The 8,719-nt window shown below is 41.3% G+C and overlaps 1 protein-coding gene across 1 annotated transcript in view; it reads right to left on the reverse strand.

Annotated features, from left to right (window-relative positions):
• THSD7B (thrombospondin type 1 domain containing 7B) overlaps positions 1-6,826 on the reverse strand; it is a 1,119,563-nt gene extending 1,112,737 nt beyond the window's left edge. The window contains exon 1 of the mRNA XM_024764108.1: positions 6,727-6,826. The gene's annotated coding sequence lies outside the window, so the exon portion shown is untranslated. The remainder of the gene's footprint in view (positions 1-6,726) is intronic.
• Positions 6,827-8,719: the final 1,893 nt, after the last annotated feature.

The raw sequence follows: 8,719 nt of genomic DNA on the forward strand, positions 1-8,719 counted from the left end.
TTCAGGAGATTCCTCCAGCTGTAAAACTTAAGGCCTCAAGCCTCACTGGCCCTTTAGCGGGTCAGGCTGTGTGGTGTGTCATTGCACCCTGGTTTGCTTGTTCTGGGAATCAATGTTCCAAAGTTTCTGAGCTGAGATGGGTCTGCCTGCTTTGCTTTGTGAACCTCAAACTTCACACGATAGTGTGTTCCAAGAATTGTTGGAGAAGGTAAGACCATTCATTGCTAGAACTGAATTTAACTGCATTAAAGAACACTGAGGAATTTGACTCAGTGCAGGAGTTGGAATTCACTCGCCACGGATATCTAGCTAGGCAAGTGACCCTAAGCACACTCTTTACCTTCCCTAAGCCTTGGTCTCCTCATCTGTAAAATAGGATAAAAACCCCACAGAGCTCACAGGGTTACTGAGAGAAGTAAATGAGATTATGCATGAAAGGCCCTTAACAGGGTGCCTTGGAACATATTAAACATTCAGTGAATAGCAGCTATTGTTATAATCAATCGCAGTGGTTGTTTTTGTTGTTAAGCATGGGAAAGAAGCAGGATTTTATCCATAGTGTTTAAAGGTCAACATCCTGAAACATTTCCACGGGGTTGATTTTGAGGTGAAATAAACCAACATGAGGAATCTGTCACATAAATAGAAGTTGACCCTGGGTCCCTCAGACTTGTGTTAACGGTCACTCGGAGAATTCCAGAAAAACAAAGTAGACTAGTGAAAAATGCCTGTATTACCCTTGGGTGCCATCCATCAGAAGGAGACTAACCCCCAGATTTTATTTTCTGTGTTAGGGGAAAGCCAAAAGAATGGGAACAAAATCCAATTAACAAAAACATAATTGATTTCAGAAATCCATGAACATAGAGCATCATTCTTGCTCTTCAAGGAAAACGCTAACAGCATCAAGTGTGGTTAACAACACAGAGAGCTAAACCATTTATTTATTCATCTTTTAAAAATATGCTCTTCTTTTAAAGCCTTGGGAACAAAGTATAATCCAATCACACCGTAAAATATTGACACTGGAGCATTGCTGCAGTAATGAGCAAAATCCAAAGGAGCACCACAGCAAGACACCTGTCAAGGGTCCCCTGAGTCCAAGGAGGCCTCTGAAAGGGGCGGCGTGAACAGCCGGCTCAGGACCCTTTCAAATGCCAGAGCATGTCCAGGCCACTGCAGTCCTGTCACTATTCTGACCACATGGGCATCTCCATCTGGCCCACCTGGCCTCCTCCTGGACTCCCAGCCCCCAGAGAATCCTGGCTTTGTCACTTACAAATTTTAGTACAAGACTTGACCCGTCCAAAGCCACAGTTTTCTCAGCTGTACAACGGGGAAGACAGTATTTACTGCCCAGGATTATTTTGAAGATTAAGAGGAAATGCATGTGAAGTCCTTAGTACAGTGCCTGGATTACAGTGAGCCCCAGTGCCTCTTTCTCTCTTTCCCCTGAATCTCTTAGTCCCCCTGACTCTTCCAGACTCCCAACTCATACCCTCTCCTAGAGCATGATGGTGTTGATTTAGCAATTATGTCTCATTTTATCGGTATACATTTATCCAACCACACAGCAGCAGGGTAAATTCTTGACAGCCGGAGGTGGCTTTAAAAAAAAAAAAGATAAACATACAAAATAGGGGGACAAAAAAAAGCCAGAGAGGGCTTATTATTTAATAAACACATAGCGTGTATGTGCCAATCTTAGCTCTAAATCTTTACACACATTGACTTGGTAAATGGTCATTACTTTTATGATTCCCATTTTACAGATGAGGAAACTGAGGCACAGAGAGAGACAGACTAATTTGCCAAGGTAGCAGCTCATCAGCTGCTATGCTGAGGTTTGAATTCATGAGGGTTGTCAGAGACCAAGCTCTTAACCACCAGACCCCTTGTGTTTCAGACTTCTGCGCCCCATGGTGTCAACCACATGGAAGGCCCTCCACAAAGACCCATCAACAGAAAGAGGATTTAGTCAACAAGGATCACTTTGCACATGAGGAAACCGAAGAAAAGAGAGGTTACATAGTTTGTCCTATGTCAGAGAGACAACGGGGAAGCAGATGATGGCCCAAAGTGTCAGATCCCTTAGTGGTTTGCTCTTTCTGCCATGCCACCCTGACGGCCTTTTGAGGGACAAGCCGCCCACTGATGGAAGAGGTGGAGAGGAAAGCCCATGAGCGAGCCTCAGTTCATGATCCCACACCTGGGGCTGGTGATCTCACCCCACGATCCCGCCCACCATGTCCCTCCATGTGGGGTCTTCACACTTTGGTTCAGCCATAACTCCATACTGGCTCTGGTTGTCAGGAATGTTTAGGGTTGTGCGTGTACAAGAGAGCCAGCTGAACCTGAGCACACAGGCCACTGGCAGGCCAGGGGAGGGAAGCAGAAGCCCAGCCCAGATGCCTCAGGATGTTTACTTACTGGTTGGGATAAATCTTCACTGACTTCGAATAAGCATCTCAAGTACACGAGGTTTTCCAAACAAAATACTGCTTCTGGAGGGCCGCAGAATTGCCTTTCAGGTATCATTTCTACATCTTTTCACAATTCAGTTAACTAGTTTTTAAAAACTTAAGAGCCTAAATCCCTAATGTTAACCCTTTGCAGTCCATCAACGTGTTACCTCGTACTGCCAGGAAAACTCACTGTTGTGTGATCTGCACACAGTCTCAGGGGCCAGGGGCTGAGTTCAAATCTCAGCTCCTGAACTTGGTAGTTGTGGGGCACTGAGATTTGTGCCTCAGTTTCCTCATATTTAAAAGGGTAATAATCATGGTACCTACCTGTAAGGATTAAATGAGTATGTGTGTATGTATTACACATATATATGTGTACACAGGCATACCTCGATTTATTGGACTTCACGGGTACTGAATTTTTTACAGATTGAAGATTTATGGCAACCCTGCCTCAAGGAAGTCTATCGGCACCACTTTTCTAACAGCATTTCCTCACTTTGCGTCCCTGTGTCACGTTTCGGTAATTCTTGCAATATTTCAAACTTTTTCATTATTATTATTTCTGTTATGATCTGTGATCAGTGATCTTTGATGTTACTATTGCAAAAAGATTATGACTTACTGAAGGCTCAGATGATGGTTAACATTTTTTAGCAATAACGTATTGTTTAATTATGGTGTGTACCTAGTTTTTTTAGATATTATGCTATTGTACACTTAGACTACAGTATAGTGTTGAACATAACTTACATGCCCTGGACAATCAAAAAATTGGTGTGACTCACTTTATTGTAATATTTGCTTTATTGTGGTGGTCTGGAACCAAACCCACAATATCTCTGAGGTATGCCTTTTATATATATATATATACATATATATATATATATATACACACACACACATGCACTAACACATATATATACATATTGTGTATATACTATACATATATACATGCATGTAACTATATCTGTGTGTATGTATGTGTGTACATATATATTTTTTGTTGTTGTTATCGTTGGGAATATTGTTATTGGGAATATTTATTGTTGGGAATATTTGGTCTGTTAATACCAATATCTGCAAAACACAACAACTTCTAAACACAGGATAATAAAACTTGAATATTAACATCCTTCTTCAATTTTGTGTAAAGTCTGCAGTACGGAAAATATACAAACTTCGAACAGCTGCAAAAATAGTATACACACACACACATATATAACTATACCTGTACATACAGGTATATACAGGTATACACAGGTATAGTTATATCTATTTGGTATATAGTTATATACAGGTACAGTATGGGTTGAATTTTTCCCCCCAAAATTCATATGTTGAAGTCCTAACCCCCAGTACCTCAGAATGTGACCTTGTTTAGAGATAGGGTCTTTACAGAGGTAATCAGTTAAAATGGAATTATTGGGGTGGGACCCTAATCCAGTATGACCGGTGTCCTTATAAGAAGAGGAAATTTGAACACAGGCATATACAGAAGAAAGACAACATGAAGACACAGGGAGAAAGTGGCCATCTACAAGCCACAGAGGGAGGCCTGGAACATGTCCCCTCACACAGCCCTCAGAAGGAACACCGTGGTCTCAGACTTCTAGCCTCCAAAACTGCAAGAAGACAAATTTTTGTTGTTTAAACCACCCAATGTGTGTGTGGGGCGGGGGGGAGGCACCACCACTCAAAATGTACCCAGCACACGGAAGTGGTAGTACTTAACTATTAGCTACTAATAGCAGTAAATGGGTTACACATCAGAAAGTGTGTACTTTTACACTGCATTCTAAAAAAACTCAGACCTGTGGATATAAAATCACAAAAGAGGAAGTACAGGATGACAGCAGTCCACGTGTAGGCCACTGCAATGCCAGGCCGGCCAGGCTCAGCTCTTCAGATTCAGACCCAACCATAAGAGCTGCATCCTAACCAGTAATAATGTAGAGTCTCTACGGCTTGTTCGCAGCCCTGAGTGCTCTTCTCTGACTCTTCTAAGTCAAACATGGGCCAATGTCATCACCGCTTTAACATTAAAACAAATATTTCCTACTGTTCCTCTTTCCAGCTCCCAAATGAGTTTAATGGAAATGTATTCTGTTATATCAAGGCAAGCTACCAAAAAAAAGAAAGTCATACAGTATCGCTAATTACCTGTGAATTTGTCTCAATATTATGCAATCAAATCGCAATGCAGACATTTGGAACTGAGGCCAATGTAAGGTTGCAACTGCCATCCATAACCCCTGATTGCCTATTTTTGTGTTCACCAAAACAGTCTCATTTTCCCTCATTGACGGTTTATTATAAGTCAGTTGTAAACTTGAACTCTTGATGTAATATAGATTTATGCTAGTACAAAATCCTGATTCTCACCTGTGTCATGAATTAGAGAACTGCAGAAGATTACGTGTGAAAAAGGGGAGGACTGTGATGGTTGATTTTATGGGTCAACTTGACTGGGCCACAAGGTGGCCAGATATTTGGTGAAACATTCTTCTGGGTGTGTCTGTGAGGGTGTCCCCAGATGAGGCTGACATTTACATCAGGAAACTGAGTAAGGCAGACCACCCTCCCCAGTGTGGGAGAGCCTCACCCAATCGACTGGAGGCCTGAATAGAACAAAAAGACTGAGTAATGGAGAATTCTCTCTCTGCCTGACACTGAGCTGGGACGTAGGTCTTCTCCTCATTTGGGGCTTAGACTAGAACTTACACCATCAGCTCTCCTGGTTGTCAGGCCTTCAGACTCAAACTGGAACTATATCACCGGCTCTCCTCGGCCTCCAGCTTGCTGACTGCAGGTCTTGGGATTTGTCAGCCTCCATAATTACGTGAGCCAATCCCTTACAATAAATTTCTTGATAGAAACAGAAATAGAGACAGAGACAGAGACAGAGAGATCTCCTACTGGCTCTCTTTCTCTGGAGAACCCTGACTACTAACACAGTGGCTGTTCTGTTACTGGTTAATATGTCCTATACTACACTCTTCAGGAGAAACTGCTCTTTGAATTTCATTAAAATAAACTTTGCTTGAGGGTGTGGAGAAAAGGGAACACTCCTACACTGTTGGTGGGAATGTAAATTGGTATAGCCACTATGGAGAACAGTATGGAGGCTCCTTAAAAAACTACAAATAGAATTACCATATGATCCAGCAACCCCACTACTGGGCATATACCCTGAGAAAACCATAATTCAAAAAGAGTCATGTACCACAATGTTCACTGCAGCTCTATTTACAATAGCCAGGACATGGAAGCAACCTAAGTGTCCATCAGTAGATGAATGGATAAAGAAGATGTGGCACATATATACAATGGAATATTTCTCAGCCATGAAAAGGAATGAAACTGTGCCATTTGCATAGACATGGATGGACTTAGAGACTGTCACACAGAGTGAAGTAAGTCAGAAAGAGAAAAACAAATATCGTATAATATCACATATATGTGGAATCTAGAAAAATGGTACAGATGAACTTATTTGCAAAACAGAAATAGAGACACAGATGTAGAGAACAAATGTATGGATACCAAGAGGAGAAGAGAGGGGTGGGATAAATTGGGAGATTGGGATTGACATATATACACTACTATGTATAAAACAGATAACCAATGAGAACCTACTGTATAGCACATGGAACTCTACTCAATGCTCTGTGGTGACCTAAATGGGAAGCATATCCAAGGAAGAGGGGACATATGTATACACGTGACTGATTCGCTTTGTTGCATAGCAGAAACTAACACAAGAGTATAAGGCAACTATACTCCGATAAATAAACAAACAAACAAACTTTGCCTCCTGTAGACACCATTGCTATGTTCCTTCCTTTCTGGAGAACAAGAATGGCGGCCTTGATCCACCAAAACACAAGGTTTTGTTCAACCACAGGGACAGCGCTGACCCTTACAGCTGGCCTCTTTGTTTTCCCTTCATCTTAGAGCTGCATCACAAAAACGGCTTACTAATCTTGTTGTACACACCAAATTCTTTTCGGAAAAGGGTACGTATACTCAATAAGTAATTTTGACTTATTGTAATAAGTTACTTGTAAGTAATAAGTAACCTGTATATCCAAATTTGATCTGCATCTACCTTCTTATAATAATGGTCAGGTATTTTCCACAAAAGAAACAAGTGAATGTTTGACTCTTCTCTTCCCACTCTTCTTTCTACCCGAAGGTAGTCCCTCCAGACTAGAACTGAATAATGTAAAAAAGTATGATTTGAAAAATGTCACATCACCTGACAGTTTCTCAAGCATCACCATGTCCTCTATAATTATTTTTAGCTGTAGGCTCAACAGGCAGGTATATTGGCTTATCTCCTCCTGCCCAGGTTCCTGAAAGACAAAAACAGAGCAACTACTGTTAAAGGAAAGAATTACAAAAATCATGCATCCTTAATGAAAGGCACAGGAATAGAAATTCTATTATCTAGCTTTGCTGGTTCCCAGTTTGAGCCTCTTGTGAGCCTGTCCTGCCAGTAATTCTGGGGGGAGTGGAGAGAACCTCACACTGGGCAGGGCGGGGGGTGGGTCAGTATCCCGGGGTCCCAGGCCTGCCCCTGCATTTAAGCAGCTGGATGACATTGGTCAAGTCAGTTATTCTTTGCAGATCTCAACCACCTGTAAAATCAGGGGTCTGGAATGCCTTATAATTAAGGTAGTTTAGCATAATGGTTAGGGTACGGGTCCTGGGCCAGCCCAAGTGACCTTGGATGAGTTACTTAACTCGTTGCTTCTGTTTCCTTATCTGTGAGATGGAAACAAAAACACACTTCCTCAGAGACTCTTTGTGAGATTTAACCAAATTAATACCTGGGAAGTGCACAGAATACAACCTAGCCCAGAGGCCTTCTTAAATGACAGCTATATATTATAATTATCCCCAAAGTGCCTTATCATTTTAAAATTATTCAACTCCATGACTCTGATACCTCCCCTAAAATTCTTAGTATTCTGGGATTTCACCATTGGGATAGAAAGTGAACACAGAAGGAAAATATTGAAATTGAAGAGTCACATTTTTCTCTCTTTACCAATATATTAACAGAAAGTTAAAAGTCATAGAAATTTCTCCAGTTCAAACACAGATAAAATAGCCCATTGATATAAAATGAGCAATTTCACAAGGCAGAAGCCTTAAAAGAGCTGGGGAGAAGGGGAAATGTTTTGTCTTTCAAGAGAAGGAAGCAATATTCACCAAGCACCCAGTGTCTGTACGGTACTCTACCACCTCATTTCATTAAACCCTCCAACATCACTACCAAGCAGTTATTACTGTACCCATTTTCCAGATGAGGAAGTGGAGGCTCAAGCAGGCTGATCACAGTTCCAAAGGCATATGGCTCTTCAAAGGCAGACTCAGATTCCTCCCACTCCTGACTGCAAAGCCTGTGCTCTTCCACACCAGAAGGCTGGCTCCAGAACATGGACCTTCCTCCCTCAGGGTGACAGTGGTTAGGGAGAATTCGGTTTTTATAAAACAAATTATAAGTTAAGTGCATCGGAAACATTTTCGGTTTAGAAGACCCCTTACATAAGTTTTGACAGGAAGAAAAAATCAAATCAAATCTTCTGAAAAATGCTATATCACTTCCTAATTTCTTAATATTAGTGACAGGAAAGTAAGAACAGCTGTCAAATTAAGAATTACAATGGAGTAGATAATTGGAATGAAGTGGAAAATAATTTGAAATCAGGTGACCTAGGTTTCAGTCCTGCTTTTAGACAGTCACTAGCAGAATACAATCACTCTCTCAGATCTGATTAAAGATAACTGCGGGGCCTCTCTCATAATTTATGAGCTTGGAGTAGAAGATGAGAAAGCCTCCAATCTCTGTGTCGCTAGTTCTAATTATTTGGTTTTGTCTTAACAAAAAAGAGTGTTTCTAAAATATCTTACAAGTTTGAACACTCAGATACAACCTGAAATAACACCTCTACAAATTCTTTCCAGACTCCTCCCATCACCAGGAGAATCTCAGAATTCACTCCTGGCCCCAGATCTGGGCCTCAAGATTCCATAATTATCTACCAGCCTTGGCTGCAGGTATTTCTCTCAAAAGCAGGTACTAAGGCCCAGGTGGCAGAAACCAGCTCTTCATTTTGGTTTGGGGTTTTCTGTTTGTTTGTTTTGTTTTGTTTTTACGTCTCCTATACCTGGCACGGTGGTGTACCAAGTTCATGTTCAAAAAACAATTGCTGAATGAGTGACTGAATCGCTGAATTACATTT

This window comes from Neophocaena asiaeorientalis, unplaced genomic scaffold (assembly GCF_003031525.2).
Source record: "Neophocaena asiaeorientalis asiaeorientalis breed wild unplaced genomic scaffold, Neophocaena_asiaeorientalis_V1.1 scaffold102, whole genome shotgun sequence".
NCBI lineage: Eukaryota > Metazoa > Chordata > Mammalia > Artiodactyla > Phocoenidae > Neophocaena > Neophocaena asiaeorientalis.